The 20,801-nt window shown below is 42.4% G+C and overlaps 1 long non-coding RNA gene across 1 annotated transcript in view; it reads left to right on the forward strand.

Moving 5' to 3' along the window:
- The window catches only part of LOC306666792, a 36,560-nt gene extending 16,207 nt beyond the window's left edge, over window positions 1–20,353 (forward strand). The window contains exon 3 of the long non-coding RNA XR_013765400.1: window positions 20,258–20,353. This is a non-coding gene — a long non-coding RNA (uncharacterized lncRNA). The remainder of the gene's footprint in view (window positions 1–20,257) is intronic.
- The last annotated feature ends 448 nt before the right edge of the window (window positions 20,354–20,801 follow it).

Raw genomic sequence — 20,801 nt, forward strand, 5'->3', positions numbered from 1 at the left:
AACCTAGGGAAACTCTTGTTTCAAATGAATGCACATTTAGTGAAATTTGGTATAATTTTCCTTCGAGAACTACGCTGCTCAATTATGGCAAAGTAGATTTCGCTAATCACAGGCTGCATAACTTGGAGACTGAGAAGTTTTTTTAGACCAAGATGCTTTTTATTATGTGTCTGGTCTTCAGTGGAGCATTAGAGAAGATGTTTCATAAAGGTTAACGTAATTCCTTTCTTTACTTCTTTAAGAATCTACTTAAGCATTTATGTGATCAAGGAATTGACCAAACTTCAATGTTCATTTTAGCAACCTTCTTCATTTCAACAGAGAAGGAAATAGAGGAATAAAGGTTGTGATTTGCTGGAGGTCAGGTAGTAAGCAAATGTCAAAGACAACCCCCAGACCAGTTTTCTTTTCGTTGTACAAAAATGCATGCTTCAAAAATCCAGGCTGGTCCATTTCAGGCCATTTAGACATTTCCCCCAAACTTTTCTAATTTCCCAAATTTTCAAAATTTTTTCCTAAAGTTACATTGAGTAATCTCTTGTCCCCATTCTTGTGGTGTCACCAGCTCAGGCCCTTAGTTTTTGCTGGTGTCTTTGTAATTTGGAGCAATGCAAAATGGTTGCAGTCTCAGGGAACTCTTAACTGAAGGCAGGTCTGCCACCCAAGACTGGGAAAAGTGCCTGAATTGAGCATTTAAACATCTCCAGGCCTCAGATGTTTCCTTAGTCCTTTGAGAAGCTCAGAGGTCACAGGCATTGTGCTTATGGATTTTAAGGGATAAAGGACCTGAAAAGGAGTACAATATTTATGTTGTGATCTTTTCACCACTCTTACCCAGGACCCTCTCCAATGGGTTTTACCACACTTAAAGGAGATCCTGGAGTGATTCTAGGGATCATCTTCTTCTTCTCCTTCCTCTTCCCCTGCTCTTTTTCCTTCCCATTCTTTTTGGTGATGCTGGGGATCAAATCCAGGCATCATGCATGCTATGCAAGTGCTCTGCCACCAAGCTACATATCCAGCCCTACACAATCTCATCTTATTCAAATCCACTTGAAAACAGGTTCACAAATTGGCTGAGCTTTATTGTTATGTCAAATGACCTTTTCTGCCTGGTGTGGTGACCCACTCCTGTAATCCCAGCAGCTGGTGAGGCTGAGGCAGGGGGATTGAGAGTTCAAAGCCAGGTTCAGCAACTTAGCAAGACCCTAAGCAACTCAGTGAGACCCTGTCTCAAAATAAAATACAAAAAAGTGCTGGGGTTAAAAATGCTCTTGGGTCAAACCCTAGTACAGTGTAAAAAAAAAAAAAATCCCTTTGCTTGCTCACCCTACAGACTCCAACTGGTTTTCTTTTATTTCCTCTCTTACTAATAACATGTTTGTATGAACTTAATACTGTTGAAAACAGGGCCAGAATGAACATGTAGCAATTCTTTGGCCACTCAATATCCATGGCATCTAATTTCTTTAGGGAATTACCTCCTTCCATAAGCACAGTCTAACTGGGGTGTCAATTCATGTGCCTGCTCCCTCACAGAAGCTCTCAAAGTGAGATTCCATCTCTTCCAGCTCTGAGGATGGGCATGAGGCCACAATTTTTAATGAAGTTAAATTTTTATCTACACTATAACCTAACAATCCCACTGTAGGCATATTACTTAAGAAAAACTAGTCACATGTTCACAAAAATTCATACAAGAATGTTCAGCTGGGCACAGTGGCACACTCTGTAATCCCAGCAGCTCAGGAAGCTGAGGCAGGAGGATTCCAAGTTCAAAGCCAGCCTTAGCAATTTATCAAGGCCCTGAGCAACTTAGCAAAACCCTGTCTCAAATAAGTTAAAAAAAAAAAAGACTGGGGCTATGGCTCAGTGGTAAAGCACCTCTGGGTTCAATCCCCAATACCACCACCACCACCAACACCACCACCAACATCACCACCACCACCAACAACAACAAAGAATGGTCAGAGCAAGCCTGGTGTGGTGCTACATACCTGTAATCCCAGCTATTTAGGAGGTTGAGACAGGAAGATCACAAGTTCAAGGCCAACCTGGGCAATTTCGTGAGATCCTTTCTAAAAATAATTTTATTTTTAAAGGGCTGGGAATGTAGTTCAGCATTAGAGCACTTGCCTGGTATGTGTGAGGCACTGGGCTCAATCCCCAGGATACCACCCTTCAAAAAGAATGTTCATAGCAGATTTATTCAAAATATTTCAGAAACTGGAAACAACCCAATTGTTTATCAGCAAAAAAAATAATATGGAAATTATATGTATTCATGCAATAGAATACTATGCAATAATAGAAAAGGACAAGTCACTGAAAAATGCAACTACATGTATGAATCTCAAAAGACTTATATTAAACCAAAGAAACCAGGACTTCACATGACTCCAATTATATGAAGCTCAGGAATAGGCAAAGTTAATCTATGGTAAATGAAGTCATAAAAGCAGTCATCTTCAGAGGAACATAGTCTAGGAAGAGTTACAGAGAGATTTTTGGGAAGCTAGAAATACATCTAATCTAGATGGTTACAAGAATTTCAGGAGTAGATACATATGCAAAAATTCATAAGGCTGTGCACTTAAGACTTTTATACTTTATTTCATCTATGTTATAGTTCAAAGGAAAGCAGAGAAGATAAACCAGGGGGCTGGGATGTAGCTCCACTGGCAGAGGCAGAGCGCATGATCCACATGCACCAGGCCCTGGGGTTGCCCCCAGCACTGGGATGAGGGGGTGGGGGGGAAGAAGAAGAGAGATAAGTAATTATATGGACATTGGCCTTTCCATAATTTAAATGTATTTTCTTAATTCTACATTCAAAATTAGATTTGTACCCCAAGCCCATGAGAATGGTTGGAAAGTCTTTTGTATTTCCCCCTCCATTCTTTGTTTATATGAAGGCATTAGGAAGCCAATGTGCTTCCCTTCCAGGCGTACTTTTTTTGTGTTTAAAGGAAGATCATTAGGAGTAAGTAATGATTAACACAAAGAAATGACCGGCTTAATAAGTGGACTTTCAGGCATCAGCAGAGGAGGTATTTCGGGTCAAAGCCGGGTTAAGAGAAACTTCCAGAGGATAATACACTGATTGGGAAGTGAGTGATAAAGTCTCAGTAGACATTTCTGCTGACCCACTGGAACAGCCAATTGTCTTTAGAATTCTGTTCCTCTGATGGAAACATCAGTGCACTTATTTTCAACAGACAAGAGGAAGGGTTTATCTTCTGGGGCCAGTTCTTTCCCCCAAAGTGGTGGTGGTGGTGGAGGAGAGTTTCCTGGGGTGAAACAGGCAGTTTTCCTCCCTGTTGTTAACCAAAGCAGGAAGCAGGAAATGGAAAGTCAAGGGCATGATGCTGAAGGGGGTGGGGGGTGAGGGTGGAAAAGCACCCGAGCAAGGGAGTATGGGAGCACTGGGGATGGAGCTTCGAAGCAGAGCCCTTGCTTAGCATGTGCCTGTCCCTGGGTTCCTTCCCCAGCACTACCGCAGAACAAGGAAGAATGGGGACACACTCCTGGGAAAACAAACAGAAGACACAGTGGGAATAAGGAGAGGGTAGGGGAAGCCCACAGAAAGTAAAAAAAAAAAAAAAAAAACAAGAGATGGCCCATCGGAGGAGACCTAGAAGCAGGCACCCCTGTGCACTTGGCCCCTACAGTCTGTGAATCTCCTTGTCTTTTGTCTTTGCCTGTTTTGTGTTGCTATAAGAGAACACCCAAGACTAGGAAACTTAGAAACATTACAAGTTTTTTTGGCTCATTAGTTCTGGAGACAGGAAGGTTCAAGAGTATGAGGCTGGCATCTTTCAGGGGTCAAGAGAGTCAAGAGCAAAAATGCTTTTTAAATAAGCCCACTCTCAAGATAACAAACGCACTCCCTCCCGGAACAACATTAACCCATTCATGAGGCAGAGGCCTCATGACTGATCCCCTCTTATTGGGTCCCATCTCCCAAAGCAGTTGCATTGGGGCTGAAGTTTCCAGCATATGAACACATTCAAACCACAGCACGCTGCCAGGGGCGCTGGACAGAAGTGACTTTTTGGCTCCTTTAGTCTCCAAGCCCTTCCCTCCCTCCTCTGTGCCTACAATAGCATGGTAGTTTTCTTAAAGCCTCGTCTGATCACATTATTCCCCAGCTTAAAATTGTTTCATAGCTCAACAGTACCTCTTTAAAAAGTCCTTAATGTGACCTATAAGAGCCTTTCATGACTGGTCCCTGCTTACTCCTCCTGCCTCATCTGTTTTGCAAATAATCAGTGACTGTGTTTGGTAAATTTTAGTTTTAATCTTTTTTCACTTTAAGAACCCTCAGAGGGTATTGGTTGTATTTATACAACCCAACTCCAGAAGGATGCTGCAAATGAATGCCTGTCAGCCTATCATGTGGCCCAGCAGGATCTGACTCCTTCAACCAGAACTGCCTGGACTACCACTTGCTGAGTGGAGACTGGGAGTCAAGATAATCTAATTGAGATTTGAATCAAGAAATTACACTACCACCCATGACATTTGTCAATGGTTCTTGTTCTGACAGAAAAGTCCTCCATTTTCCAAATCCTAGCCCCCTTTCAAGAATCATTTCAGGCACTACCTCTGTGATAGCCCACTTGGGTTCAGGAAGAAGGTTTCCTATTTTGGTAACATCTTTGGTTTATGGGCATAAGGAATTTGGTACCCAGAGGCAGACAGACCTTAGAATGGTCACATGAGGGAATGCTAGTGCTCCAGAGGGGCCCTTACAAACTTAGGCTAGTGGTCCAGAGGCTAGTTCAGAGGCCCACACAAACTTAGCCTTAGTTCTTGCAATAATCAATCAGTAACCTAGAGGATCCAGCCTCCTGCTGGGGGTTGGGAGCAGACAGTTCATGCAGGGGAAAACAGCTGAAATTAAGTGAGAATCCTATCAGAATGTCTCTGGGTGAAGAGTTCCTTTAGAGCAAGAACTCATAGGGTGATATGAACTATGATTGAGGTGCCTGAGGAAAGCCACAGGCAAGAGTAAGGCAGGGTGTCAGGGCCTTAGCCTGGAATAGGAAAGTGAATCAGATCCTAGTCATGCAGACCCAGTTGACCCACAAGAGAGGTGAAAATTCTCTGGGTCTCCAGGTGTGAAAGGTCCAGAGGATGCTGTTTCAGTGAACTATCAACAAATTATTGATTCAGCTTGACCAGCTGCTAGATTAATGTTGTTCATATCCCCAGCCAGTGCTCAAGAACTAAGTGTGGTTGAGCTTGAGGCTAAGGGGGCTGGTTGTAAGCTGCAGCTGCTCTCAGCTGGGGGAGTCAGGAACTCTACTTCCTCTGGGAAGCCTGCCATGCCCTCCCCATATTTGCCGGCACCTCTCCTTTGTTTATATTCTCTGCTATAAATAACTCTGCAGCAGGTAGCACAGGGCCAGGCACACACATCAATTGAGAATGAAGTTGAAGTCAATGGCACGAAGCTCCTAGACACTGTGGGCCTTGGTGTATACTATGCTCCCTAAGCCCGCTCTTTCTCTTCTTTCTTGTACCTCTGATGGACACTCCTCTTCCTCCATGTGTATTAAAAGGTATAAATGATCACTCTATATTCTTACTGGGAAGTAGCCTGGGGCCCACTAAGAAATGGAGTACAGTTCCTTGTACCCCATGTGTGTCTTTCTCTGCCTTTTCAGGGTCCAACCCCTCAGTTAAAAAAAAAAAAATCATCTATTCCTTCCTCCTCTCTGCCCCAACATCAGTGGAAAAACTTGATCTGGTTGTCATGGAGACCAGTCACTGACTTCAGAGAGCCTGTTTATTAAAGATGAAAGTAATGCATGCCTGGCTGATCTGAGCAGCTGTCAGAGAGAAATTCAGCTGTTAGTAGAGGAAGTCACTAATTTCAAGGCGTGATCACTCATTTGAGAGAGAGAGAGAGAGAGAGAGAGAGAAAGAGACACAGAGAGAGAGGCCCCTTTTCATTTTCTGAGCAGAGCTTGGCCGTGTGGCTAAGGTTTGACCTGGGCAAGCATTCTTGTTTGGGTTTTGTTTATTTGGTGACTTGCATGGAAATTGCACTTCTTTTTCCTTTTATTTTGTATGGCAAATATATAGCTTTACAGCAGTGTGATAGATCAATTGGGCTTTGTGGGCAGGCCTAGGAAACCCAAAGCCTGTTACAACGTTGTTTCTTTTGGAAAATGTTTTATGGATTCCAAGCCACCTACCTACAAATGAGATTGTCTGTTTATTTGTTCAACAGTCTCCACTAGGTGTGCAAGGGGAAAAGTGGTGGAGTGGAGCAACACGGGGAGAAATGGATGAATTTTATGTGCACTCGGACAAGTGGGAGAGAAGCCATTCCCTCTGGAGGGAGGCGATCAGTTAGGGGGGAGATGGGTATGAGTTGTGTGATTGTGAGGGGTCCATTTGATTTCGCTTTCTACTTTTTTCATTTGAGAGAAAATTCAATTCTGAGATTTGTTATTTTGATTCAACGAGATTTTTAAAAATCAACTAAACAAACTCATGGGTTGTGAAAGAGAGCACAGTCCCCACACAGCAGGGCTTTAACTCAAACCAACCAACCAGGGAGCCGAATGGCATGGGAAGTGTCTGCTGGCACCTGACTCTCAGGCACAGAAACAAGGTTCTAGTCCTAGTCCAGCCAAGTCTCTTTTCCTTTCTCACCTCAGTTTCCTTATCTGAAAATTAAGTAAAGAGTAAGTGAATCCTTCCCAATTCAAAATATTCTTTTTTTCAGTAGAGACTGTCAGTGCAGGTTTCCATGAACAGAGAGGGCTCCTAACCTTGAAGACTCAAGCGAAGATTAACACCAGGTCTAGGTCAGTGTTGATCAAGTGAGTACAACCTGTGCCTCTGGTAGGTGCTTCTTGGCATCAATGTCCAGGCACTGACGTGATGGTCTGAGCAGGAGCTCCTATTCTGCCCTATTTTCCCAAGTGGCCTGGTGCTTGGGAATGAAGATGAAGAATACAGCTAAGGAATAGGAAATGGGGTCATCGGTGCTTTCATGACATGCTGCATGTAGAGCCCAGATCGGCCTGAGGGTCCAGAAAGAAAACTCGTGGGCAGCAGTCCTCAGAACTGCCACTAGCCCAGAGCATTTTTTCTCACATTCTCCATCCCTAGGTCAGGTAGAGCTGCTGTCTTAGGTCAATGTAGTACCTTCTCCTTTTTTCTGAATTCATCCTGAAATCATTTCTACCATAACATGTGCACAGGTCTTAGGTTTGCATGCTTCACTGAAAACAAACAAACAAACTTAAATCTCATTCATAGGATTCCAAGGTAGGCTCGCTCTCTCTCTCTCTCTCTCTCTCTCTCTCTCTCTCTCTCTCTCTCTCACACACACACACACACACACACACACACACACACACACACAATTTCATACTCCCTGTACAAAGCAATAGGGGAAAGGGAATATTCATTCAACAATTACTCACTATAGGCACTTACTATGGTTCTGGCACTGTCCTAAGTTTAAAGCTAAGTATAAAGGAACATAAATTAATTTTTCTTAAAACTACCTTTATGGAAGTATACTTTCTGCACAGCAAAATTCATCCATTTAAAGTGAACAGTTTGATGTGTTTTGACAAAATCATGGGTAGCCACCACCACAATCAAGATATAGAACATTTCCATCACCCCAAGAAGTTTGCTTGGGCTGCTTTGCAAGTCAGCTTCCTATCCCTCCACCAGTCACTGGTAACAATTGTTGTGATTTGTGTCACTACACTTTTGACTTTTCTAAAAATGTCACATAAGAAGCATACATTTTATTAGCAAATACAGTCAAATAAAGAAATAGGAATTTGCGTTCTCACATTACCAACTTCAGGAACATTGTATTCCCTCTTTCCATCTATCAGCTATCTTCTCGTGAGGAAAGAGAAATGAGCACACCAGATCTGAGCTTTCTATTTGCACGCTGCCCAGGGGCCTGGATGCTAAATGTTCGATGACACTGATAGATGGTGTTTGGTTGCACTTACAAGATCACACGCCCAGAAATGCTTTAGCACACAGTCTACAAATGGACTAAATGGTCAAAGGAAAATCTTCTCCTCTCCAACCTCTTTTCTCTTTCAAGCAGAAAGATATTAAGGAAGCAGATTTAGTGTAGATTCTCTAGAGAAAAAGAACCAACAGAATATATGCAGATATATAGAAAAATTTATTAGAGGTTGATTCACACAATATTGAGGACCAGAGTTCCCACAATCTGCTGGGCAGAATCAGTGGGTTCCAGTCCACAGGCCAGGCTTTTCCTGGATCCCTTTGAGTGAAGGGATCATGAAGAGAAGTGAATCACAGATCTTCTTTCCCATTGCAGATATGACATTCTCTCATCTGAACAAAAATTCGGGCAATGGCGATTTCATCTAGCATGAGTCCAAAGTCTCAAGTGTACATACTCTAAATGATTTGTGCTTAAAACGTGCCTCTCCCATGCCCCTTCTAAATAAGAGCATGAGAAAGGACACTCACCTGGGTGCATGAAAAGTGTGTTTAGTGAAGGGTCATCTTGCCTGACTGAGAACTCTGGGATGTTTGACTCTTTTTTTCTGCTCTCCTTTAGGCTGACACTCAAAGCTAGGTCTCCTGCTTATTAGCCATCTGAGGCTATTTTAAAAAAGATTTTTGCTTTCATTATAACAAAAGTTGCCTTCTTGTTGGATTCACCACTGCATTTTCTGAAGAGGTAATGTCAAGGGAAATTCAATACCCACTCTTCTCATTCTTTGCTTGTTGCTTTGCTCACTCATCAAAAGACCACAGCTATTTGATACTTCAGAAGATTATTTTCCCCCTTCGGTGATGTGTCAAGGGAAGGGGAGCTGGCCCTGGCGTCAGGTGACTGGGTTCTGTTCCCAATTCTACTGTTGACTCAATAAATGCCCTTGGGCAAGTCACCGAGCCTCTTCGTGCTTCTGTCTCTGGAGATGAAATCTGCCAACTGCATCATGTGGATTTCAACCTCATTGCCCTCTGTGATAAAAATAGGAGGGGACCAGGTGTCCACGTGGCCCAAAACTGATGGGAAGAGGATGACCATGGGACCTCAAAGATGTCCTTGAGTTGCAAATTCCATAATAGGGTCTGGTCACCACCAGTGACCCTCAGACATTGGTCCAGTGACCTGTAGGATAAATTCTAGCACTTGAAATTTTCCAGCCCAAACCAGGAATTGTATTAGCCTCCCACTCCTGCATATTCTGCCCCTTTGTCCTCACTTCTCTGTATTCCCCTTGCCATATGCTCACCACTGATTGTTAGGATTTACTTGACCATTTACCTGCTGGACTGTAAGCTTCTTGAGAGAGGGGATCATGTCTGCCTTATGCAACACCATTGTTTGGTACCAAGTACACATATGGCAAACAGAAGTTACGCAAGAAATAATTGTCAAATGGACAAGTTAATGAATGCCACTCAACCTTGACAGAATATTCCATTTCTGCATCATTATGGTTGTCGTTCCTGGCCAAGATGTGGTGGGATCTATCTGATTGATCCCATCTCCCCATAACCCTACTTATGCTCATGTTATAGTGAACCTAAGTCTCAGTCCAAAGGTTGTCACACATACATATTTAATAGTAAGAAGATCCAAAAGCATTTGTTCAGCTGGTAAGGTCAATGAAGTTCCAGCTCTCTGACCCTTTATTTCTTCCAATTTTCTGCCAATTCTTCACTTGAAAGATTCTCTTCAATGACAGAACAATATTCTGGAGACCAGATGTTAATTAGTACCAGGTAAGCAGAATTGTCTGGATTTATGTCTGAACACAAGATAAGTTTAGAATCACACTTCTGACATCATTCTAAGAGACAATGACTAAAGGACTGCCTGGAATCTTATATCCAGCTTATGTAAGAGTACAGAGTGTCCTTGGTGTTTTAGCCAATTCACTTATCTTGAACACCTTTATATTCAACTCTAAGAGTCCATTTTTAAAAATTTCTTTATTTTTAAAAATTATTTATTTTTTAATTTTTTACAGACTGCATTTTGATTCATTGTACAGAAATGGGGTACATCATTTCATTTCTGTGATTGTACACGATGTAGATTCATACCATTTGTGTAATCATACATGTACATAGGGTAATGATGTCTGTCTCACTCCACCATTTTTCATAACCCCCCCCATTTCCTTCTACATAATCTAAAGTTCCTCCATTCTTCTCTTACTCCTCACACCCCCACCCCCATTATATATCATTCTCCACTTATCAGGGAAAAGAGTCCATTTTTAACACTCTCTTTTTTTTTTTTTTTTTTGGTACTGGGATTGAACCCAGGGAAACTTAACCACTGAACCACATCCCCAGCCCTTTTTGTATTATATTTAGAGGAAAGTTCTCGCTGAGTTGCTTAGTACCTCACTAAGTTGCTGAGGCTGGTTTTGAACTTGTGATCCTCCTGCCTCAGGATTACAGGCATGCACCACCACACCTGGTCATTTTTAATATTCTTTATGTTAATTAACAGATCATCAGTTTTACCAAAGAGAGGTCATTTTGCTAACTAGCCAAGTTTCTGCTGTTGACCCCAAATAAGGATAGTTAAAACAGTTGAGGTGATCACCAAAATAAAATTTTCAAAGGGAACAACTGGAAGTAAACTTAAAGAGCAATTTAAAAGACCCATGAGGGTTGACTCTTTGACAATGAAGGAAGGAATCTGCATGTTCTTACCAACCCTCAGGGGAGATTAGCTAGCTGGCTTTCCCAGGTACATCACTGTGGTCTGCACCTGGGAATAATTTACCTTCTGGGTTTCCCTACAACCTCTTTATTTATGTAGGTAATTCAGGCCCAAGGGGAACGATGTCAGATGGGCCTGGAACATTTTGGCTTTCCTCCAAAACCAAGTTTCCTCACCTTCCTCCCTTTGTTCCTGCTAAATACTTCTGTCAAGGTAAGCTAAAGAGTCATCTGGGATGAATTCTCCAATTCCTCACTCATCCCTCTAGGTTTCTGCCTTCTCTAGCCTCTCAGCCTTAGACATGGATGCCCTGAATTGCTGACCTACCCCACACTGGTAGGTATCGTAAGCCATGTTGCAGGTGGTGGTCTCAAGTTATTTGTACCACTATTGATCCACTGATCCTTGATTTTATTGTGGCTAATAAATATCCCCAGAGTTGTATGAATGTTATCCTACACACACACACACACACACACAGACACACACAAGACCCCCCCCATATACATTCCATAAGATTGAGCCTCTATTTTGGATGTCTGCTTGCACCCTACTGGGATTGGTAATTTTCTCTTAACTTCACACAACTTGGAGATCCTGTCTAGCTCTAGTTGCTCTTCTATAGGTCTGGAACCTACCCCAGGCATGGTACAACCATTCACTGGTTCTTAGTGGGTCCATCATCTGGAACCATGCTTTCCTACCCGGTTGGCTGCCATGAAACCCTTTGGTTAAAACACAGCCTGACTCTACTAACTCCCATGGATACTGCCCTCTTGGCTACCGCTAGAAGAGCAAGCCCTGAGGATAAGCGGTTCCCTTAAATCCAATCCTATCTGATTATGGATTCTTTTCTTTCTCTGCCATGCGTGCCATCAAGTTTTCCTAATGAATTTGGCTTATAGTGTTATCATAGCACGGGGTTAAATTTCTATGTCTCTTCCACATTACCTGTCATTCCCACTAGTCCTGGTAGGGGAAACCCCAGGAGCAGTTTTTAAGTGGTTGTACTTTGCCCTGTATGACCCTGCTCCTAGAGCAGATGGGTTCAAGGTAGACATCCCAAAAGGCAACGCCAATCAGTTGTTGTCCCGTAATTTACAACCTGGAATGCATGTGCACACACACACAGCTGGGTTAATTCCCACTTTTATCTTGGAAATTTCAACAGGGAAATGTCAAGAAAAAAAAACTTAGTAAAATGCTTGTAAACAAGCATATAAGAGTTGGGACCTTAATAGATCATAACAGATCCCAGCTGCAAAAGATGGAAACTCTAAGCAAGAAGTGATAGAGGAGAGAAGAGGTCAGGCCAAGGGAAAAGAGAAGCTCAGAGGAGACCTAGTTGGATCAATGATGGAAGCCAGTGGCCCAACTCTGGTGGCTAGTGGCGGAAGTTGTTCTATCTGTTCCCCCACCATTCTGAGACCAGTGGTAGCTTTCACTATACACAGCCATTGTGACAGAGAGGCATCAGCTTGGACTAGGGATTGGCCAGCAAACGTTCACTGTAAAGGGCTGGACAGTAAGCATTTTAGGTTTTGTGGTCCTTATGTCCCTGTTGAAACCATTCAGTCCTGCCTTAGTAGCGCAGAAGCAGTCATAGACAAGATGTAAATGAATTAAATATAGCTGTGTTCTAATAAAACTTGATTCAGGGGCACAGAAATATGAATTCTTTATAGTTTTTATGTATTTCCAGATATTATTATTATTATTATTTTAATTTCTTTTTAGCCTGTGGGCTGTACCCAAGCAGAGGATAAAGTGTGGATATAGGTTTGGGGTTGCTGCTTCCTGACTCACATGAGTGCCGAGGAAACCAGGTGTAGAAGAGATGCCTCAAATCAGCGTTGGGGCTCCTAGGGTGGGAAAGACCTGGGCCTCCCTTCCAGGGTGAATTCTGTGAGTCCCCTGGAACTTCATGTCCCCTGTGGCATCAGAGCAACAGAACAGCAATGGCCAAGTGACGTGGACAGAAGGACCTGGCCGTGGACAAGCACCTAAAAGGGTGAGGGCAACAGAGTCAAAGGGCCTGACCCTCTGTTGGAAGGACATGTGCAAGAGGCTGACAGACAACCATCAGATCTGGAGAAGGGTGGTTTGGGAGGAGACACCTGCCTGGGCCCAACAATCAGAGGCCATGGCAGGACGGAGTCCCCTTGGCAAGTACTGCAGGGGCACCTGTGGATACTCAAAGATTATATGGGATCAGACTCTCTTCAGAGGAGAGACAGACTTCCTTCAGGTTCCCTAGAGCTGAGAAGGGTCAGGGGAGAGGGCGTTTGTTGTCTACTTGTGCTGGCCATACCAGGAGGATTATATGAAGTAGACACTCTGAGCTCTTCCAGTGTCAGGCTGAAACAGAGTGAACTTCTTGGCAGCAGAATCTGCCTTTCCGATAGAAGACCTTTTTTTAATTTTATTTTATTTTAATTTTTGAGATGGGGTTTCACTTTGTTGCCCAGGCTGACCTCAGACTCCTGTGCTCAGTCAAGCAATCCTCCTGCCTCAGTCTCCTGAGTAACAGACTACAGGATCATGTTGACATTTGTATCCACAAACAAGGAGGGACATTTAAAAGCCGCACTCCTCTCTTCCCATAGAACAAGGGTCTTCCCAGACCACCTGCAGGATGCCTGGCCACCCCAGGAGCTGTACATTCTCTCTGAGATAGGATGTCACAAAGCAGCGGGAGGAACCCGGCCAACCCTCTGCGTGCTGGATGGTGCCCGTGTGGCAGTGACATCACCCAGGAAACAGGAGGCCACATTGAAAAGTCCCCCATCCTGCAGCTCAGCTGCCTTGACTCAGAAGAGCTCTGTGAGCAGTGCTATAGTCTCAGGGGTTATTCCAGAATCCTCTCAAAGTACTTGTCTGCTTTCAGAACTGGAGTGAGGTCAGGAGGTGACACTGTGGGCCATGATTGTCTGCCATTAATTCATTTTCATGGGAAACAAAACTTTTGATTTCTTTATGTCTCAATTTCTTTACCTACCTGATTGTAGTTATGTTATATTTATTTGTTTAATTCTCCAAATCCCGCCTTAACAGATTGTTTTTCTAATCCAGTCTGTAGAAACTCAAAGTTCCATAATGGATATACAATTATTCTAACCACCAAAGTTTGATATTTCAAGGGTAAAATAAAATGCAACTATTTATTTCCATCAAACGGAACTTAGGAATTCATGATAACTTTTCCTTTAACTTTTAAAAAACATTTCTGAATAAATGGCAATGTCTGGATTTTTTTTCCCCTCTCCCTGGGCCATCTTCTCCCTGGAGGCCATCACGGTCTCTGTGCAGAGAAAGGGCACAAGAGCACTCAGGCATTGGCGAGAGGGTTTCTGGCTCACCACAATCCTCTGCCTTCTCTTGGCATCGACTCACCCGAAACTTGGCACGTTTTCCTTTTAGTCATGTGTTGGCATCTACCCATTCACGCTCCAGATCCCGCCATGGCCTCCAGTCACAGGCCCACATGCTTTTAATTTCTTGCTCCCAGTCTCTTTGGCTCTGAAGCCTGCAGTGCTTGGCTGCTTTCTGCTCCCCTTCTGGGATTGAGGGGTGGGGGTCCTTTGAGCAGCTCACATCCTGGGCCCCTTGCTGGTGCCTTGCCAGAAGAGGGCTTCTCATATCTGCTTGCAGAGCCCCTGACCCACTCCCAGAGCAGTGAACCATGCTTCTCACTGTGCCTAGTCCTGCCTTGAAGAATATGAGTTTTTATTGCCCCACCTTCCCAAAATAATGCAAAGCAGATGGCAAGGACAGGGTTTGGGACCCTCTCAATGACATTCTTCAATGTCCGATTCAGTCTTTCCTTACAATTCTCTATCCTTCAATGTACTAGGTCTTGGATTCTATGACTTAAATGATAAAGATGTCAAATATCCTCAAATTAATTTATAAATTTAATGCAATTCCCATAAAAATATAACTATAATGGGAAAGTTGAAACCTGATATCCTTATTCTAAAATATATAGGGAAAATTAAGTTCCACCAGTAGTTAAGTCAATCTTAAAGTTGTAGAATAACAAGGGGGATACTGCTTCTCAGATATTGAGACACCTTACAAAGTTGTCTGGTTTTTGCTTGTTTTTTGCAATATCGGTCATTGAAGCCAGGGCCTATGCACACTAGGAAAAAGCTCTACCATTGAGCTATATTCTCAATCTTTTTAAAGATTTTTTATTTTGAAAAGACTTCTAAGTGGACAGACTGACCCCAAACTTTCAATCCTGCTGCCTCAGCCTCCTGAGTAGCTTGGATTATAGGTGTGCACCATCCAACCTGGCCCAAGTTGTCTTTCATGTTGCAGGGGAGTGGCATACAGAGTTGACAGGTGGTCTGTGTTTACCGTTTGCTACAATTTGGATCTATAATGTGCCCCCAAACACTGTGTATTGAAGGCTTGGATTACTAGCCAGTGGCACTATTGAGATTCCAACTTTAAGGGTAGAATCTAGTGGGAGGAATTTTGGTCACTGGGAAGTGCCCTTGAAGGGGCTGCTGGGACCCTGGCCCCTTTCTCTCTTGGCTTTCTGTTCTTTGAAGTTAGGCCTCCTCTGCCACGTACTCCTGCCAGGATGCACTGTGCTGCCACAGGCCCCAAACCAATAGCCATGTGATCATGGACTGATACTTCTGAAACCATGAACTAAAACAAACTTTGTCAGTTGATTTGCTCAGATATTTTGTCACAGTAACCTAAAGCTAATATACCTGTGAACTTTATATAATGTAGAGTTGGCCTCTCAGTTTAATAGGGGGTGAATGGGTTATTTAGGGAAAGATAGTGGGAAAAGTGGAAGAGAAAAAAAGGATAAAGGAAACTAAAGTTGAATCTCTACCTAACCCACATACCAAAGATTTCCAACAGATTAGATGCCTAACCACAAAAAATAAAATTATAAAGTCAAGAGGAGAAAAGAGTTATAACCTGGGATGAGTGAAAAATTCTTAAATGAGATTTTTAACTTGTTCTATTTAGGTATACATGACAGCAGAATATATTTTGACATATTATACAGTCATGGAGTATAACTTATTCTAATTAGGATCCCATTCTTGTGATTATACACGATGTGGAGTTTCACTGGTTGTGTGTTCATATATGAAAATAGGAAAGCTATGTTTAATTTATTATACTCTTTCTCATTCCCATACCTTCTCCCTTCCCTCCTTCCCCCCTCTTCAATCTGCTAAACCTTCACTCCTCACCGCCACACCACCTATTATGAATCAGCATCCACTTATCAGAGAGAACATTAGGCCTTCGGTTTTGGGGAGTGGCTTGTTTCACTTAGCATAATAGTCTCCAGTTCCATCCATTTAGCAGCATATGACACAGCTTCATTCTTCTTTAAAGCTCAGTAGTATTCCATTGTGTATATGTAACACATATTCTTTATCCTTAAATGAGATATTAAAAGCACAAACTAGAAGGCAAGTTGATAGGTCCCATTACATCAAAATTAAGGGTTTCTGTTAGCAAGTGATGCCACAATTGAATTGAATTTCAGAAATGGACAACAGATTGTGATGTCTCAAAGTGACAAAGAATCGATAACTAGAATACATAAAAAAAACTTGGGACACTCAACAAGAAAAGACAGTACACCAAAAGAAAAATGGGTAAAATATGCAAGCAGAAAATTTCCAAAACAGGAAACCCAAAGTCTAGCAAGAATATGAAAGAAACTGTAAATTAGGAATCAAAGAAATGCAAATTAAAGCAACAAGGAGAGATCACCTTCCACTCCAAAGCTGTCAAGCTGTAAGGCTATTACACAGCTTTTAGCCTGGGGAAGTTAGAAAGCTGGATAACGCCAAGTGCTGACAGGAGTGTGGGGCTACCAGCATCTTCCTGCCACTGGTGGGAACACAGGTGGGAGAAGGATCTGGCACAAGCTAATGAGATTAAGTCCAGGATACCTGATGACCCAGCATTCCACCCAGATGCCTTAAAAAAATTCTCACAGTGGTTCATTAAGGGGATATCTGTAGGAGTTGATTTTGATTCAGGATTTGTGGAGCTTGGAGTTAAAAATAATAATTTGGGGGACCCTGCTGTGATATCGTATAATAAGTAAGAAGTAGATATTTGGTCTCTGCCCCTGGTTTCTGGTACACTAAAACCCTTAGAATCTCCAAAGTGACAAGTGTCTTTTTGTATGTGAATAAGATGACTGGTGAGTGGAAGATCTTAGGGAGACTCAGGATGGGGGCTGGTCACTAGAAAGAGCAAAATATGGTTATAGGGTCACCTCCCTTCCGACTTCCAGGGAGAGGAGAAGAGTTGAAGGTCAAACCAATCACCAATGGCCAATATTTAATCAATTATATCTTCATAATGATGTTTTCATTTAAAAAAAATTTAAAACTCCAAAGCACAGAGTTCAAATGAATTCCTGGATTGCCAAACAGATGAAGGTGCCTAGAAAAGGCGTGGGGCTCCTTGTCCCTTCCCACACACCTGGTCTATGCATCTCTTCACCTAATATCCATCTTTAGCCTTTGATTTCCTTTGTAATAAATAGGCAGGGGATCATAAGTAAAGTGTTTTGTTGAGTCCTGCGTGCCACTCCAGCAATTAGTCAGAGCCAAGAAGGGATCATGGGAGTCCCAATGTATAACTGGTTGGTCAGTGTTTACTTGTGATTGGCACCTGAAGTTACGGTTTGACCTGTGGGATCTGATGCTGTTGCCAGGTAGACAATCAGAATTGAGTAAAGTTAGAGGACACCAGCTGGTGTCTGCTGGAGAATGTGAGTAGAAGGAAGCAACCCACATGCATCTGGGCAAAGAAGTTGTTTTTTGTTGTGTGAGCACAGCAGGAGAAAAGAAGTTTTGCTTGTTGTTGTACCTGTTTAAGAAGAAGAATATGAATTATGAAGACGAAATTCAGTACAGAGCATTACAAGGAGTTTATACAAGTGAGGAGCCCCAAAGCACAACTTTATCAGCCTTTTGGTGAATTTGCCTCTGCATGTGGCAAGGTCCACTGTGATGTTATATGCAGAGAGTTGAAAACCTCTAAGCCAATTTGGTTATCATATCTCTTGGGCACTTTGGAGATATTATCTCAGCATTTCCTTTAATAATAAGACATTCACCTAAACTTTCACACACATATCAAAAAAAAGTGTGAGCTGGAGTGTAGCTCAGAGGTGGAGCACAATCTTAGCATGTACGAGGCCCTGGATTCAGTCCACAGCTCAAAACTTAACACACACACACACACACACACACACACACACACACACACACACAGCAAACAAAAAACCGAATTCCTGTAATGGGAATAACTAGCTCAAAAATCTCCTGTCACGAAGGCTAGGGGTTGCTGGTGTAAACTTGCAAACAGATCCATTAAAAATATAGTCAGGAAGTCCGCATGCCTCTGGCATGGCAGGAACTTGTTGAGAGAATATGTTGCAATACTTCCCAGTTTGTTTATTTTTAGACATGCCTGTCTACTGCAGAGTACTTGAACTAAGAAGCTGTGTGAGATTTGCTGGGGTGAGCTAGGGCCTGCTCCACTTTGGGCTGAGGGTCAGGCTGTACCCCTGGGCAGCATGCTAAATTCATCTGTTTCAGCCAGTTTTCTGGGAGGTGATTGTCAGACTGTTCCTAATGAGAGAAAGTGGAAGTTGGAAATGCTAGCGTCCCCTGGGAAGCAAGGTACCCCAAGAAAAGGAAGAAGCTAGAGGAACATCAGTCTCAACTAAGCTCAGCCAGCTCTAGGGATGGCCACTACAGGTCAGCATATGCCACCCCAAAATATGCCACTTTGGCATGAAGGTTATTTTGAGCTGAAGACAATTGAGAACAGCAGAGAGCTGGGTGCAGTGGCGCACGCCAGTAATCCCAGCTACTTGAGGCCAGCCTGAACAACTTAGAAATGCCCTGTTTCAAAATAAAAATCAAAAGGCTGGGGTGTAGCTCAGTGGTAGAGTAGTTGTCTAGCATGCGTCAGGCCCTGGGTTTGATCCCCAGTACAGGAAGGAAGGAAGAATGGAAGAGAGGAAGGATACACATAAAAACTCTCTGCCCTCCTTCTCCACCATTTGCCTAAACACTGGCTTGGACTCTTAACTCAGGACCAATGGTCCCAGAGACAGAATGAGAGAAATCTATACAGCAAAACTCATTAAAACAACCCTGCCCTTCTACTAGTTTCTCCCAAATACCTACCTCCATGTAGTTTGCTGCCCTCAGAAGCCTCAAGTCCTTCCTCTTTGTCAGGTCACGTCCCTGCCAATTTATTGCTCTTTCTTAAGAGGCTCTATAAGCCCCGAGTTCTCACCACCCCCTTGGAGTTGCTGGTTGCTGAGTTTCTGTACACTGTGTGTATGTGTGCTGCACACATCAATGAACTGTTTTTCTCTTATTTGTTTGTTTTGGTTCAGGCTGTCATTTTTCAGTGTAATTTGCAAAATCCCATCTTAAGAACTCAGGAGGCAGAGGGAAAGAGCCATCTCCTTTTCTATATTATGTGAATGTAGAACAGGTATCACGCCACACCGGTGAGCTGGTAGGGGCCGAGCTACATTTCAGTGACTGTGGTCAGTGTGTACCTGGCTTATTTGATACCCAGAACAGACCCATTTCTGTGAATACTTATCTGTACAACAAAATTATTTTTAGTATTAATCATACAATAGCATAGATAAAAATGCTCAGAAAAGAAATATCCAAAGGTCTTTTAAATCAAACTTCATGCCAGTAAAGAGTAAAACTAAAATAAAATAACTCAAAGTAAAAAGAAAATGGATTATGCTTTTATAACATAAATGTGGTTCTTGAAAAAGAGAAAAACACATCTATTTGCTATAATACAGTATGATAACATTACAGTTCATATAAATAAGAATAATTAAAGTAAGCTGGGTGTGGTGGTGCAGGCTTTTAATCCCTGTGATTTGGGAGAAGGTGGCTGGAGGACTATGCATTCAAAGCCAGCCTCAGCAATTTAGTGAGGCCCTAAGCAACTCAGTGAGACCCTGTCTCTAAATAAAATACAAAATAGGGCTGGGGATGTGGCTCAGTGGTTAAGCACTCCTGGGTTCAATCCCTAGCACCAAAAAAAAAAAAAAAAAAAAAAAAAAGAAAGAAAAAGAAAAGAAAAGGAAAAAAGAAAGAATAATAAGTAGTAAATTTCCATTTAAAAACTAGTAAAATATTTATGTAAAAACTAAAATTTGTAGTTACCAATCAAAACAGGGGATGTTGCGGGGGAGTGCTTAATGGGTACAGAGTCTCCTTCAGGAACAATGAAAATGTTTTGGAACCAAATGGAGGTGATGGTGGCACAACACTGAGAATGCACTGAGTGCCTCTGGATGCACTTTAAAATGGATCGTTTTATTCGTGTGAATCTGACTTTAAAAAGGTTGGAAAAAAAAAAAAAAAGGACAGCTTGGAGTTCATGCTTTTTTCACTGATAAATTTCTGAATACAAATGAAAACTCCAAGTGGTTACCTAGAATGAAAGTATTAAAGTAACTCAAGTTCTGTTTCTTCTCTTGAGCACCATCGTGTTCCCTTCTGTTTCAACTCTACTGTTGAAACACAGATGTGCAGTGCCCAGGAGCTGGACAGATGACTGCCTTTGGTGGAAACCCGGAAGGATGTTGACCTTTCTGGACTTTTCCTAGTTCCTAGTGGGACTGTGCAGGTGAGTTTCTGTGTGAGGCGAGGGTATGATTGGGAGTGCTCCAGAATTAACTTCTCTGTAGAGAACAATGCATGTCAATGAAGAAGGAATACAATTTCCAACTCTGGAGTGTATGTATATGTAATAGCTTAAAAATCACTACAGAAATTGTTTAGAATTTAGACCCAAGGACTATTTTGTGAGAGAGGAGTATTTTATCTCTGCCATTACGCACAATCCACTATTTGTAATGATATTTAAAAGCAGCACACCTATTATCCCAGTAACTCAGAGGCTGAGGCAGGTGGATTCCAAGTTCAAGGCCAGCCTCAGCAACTTAGCCCGGCCCATAAGCAACTTAGTGAGACTCTGTCTCAATAATAAAAAATAATAAAAAGAACTGGGTATAATAATAAAA

This window comes from Sciurus vulgaris, assembly GCF_902686455.1.
Source record: "Sciurus vulgaris genome assembly, chromosome: 7".
NCBI classification, from domain to species: Eukaryota; Metazoa; Chordata; class Mammalia; order Rodentia; family Sciuridae; genus Sciurus; species Sciurus vulgaris.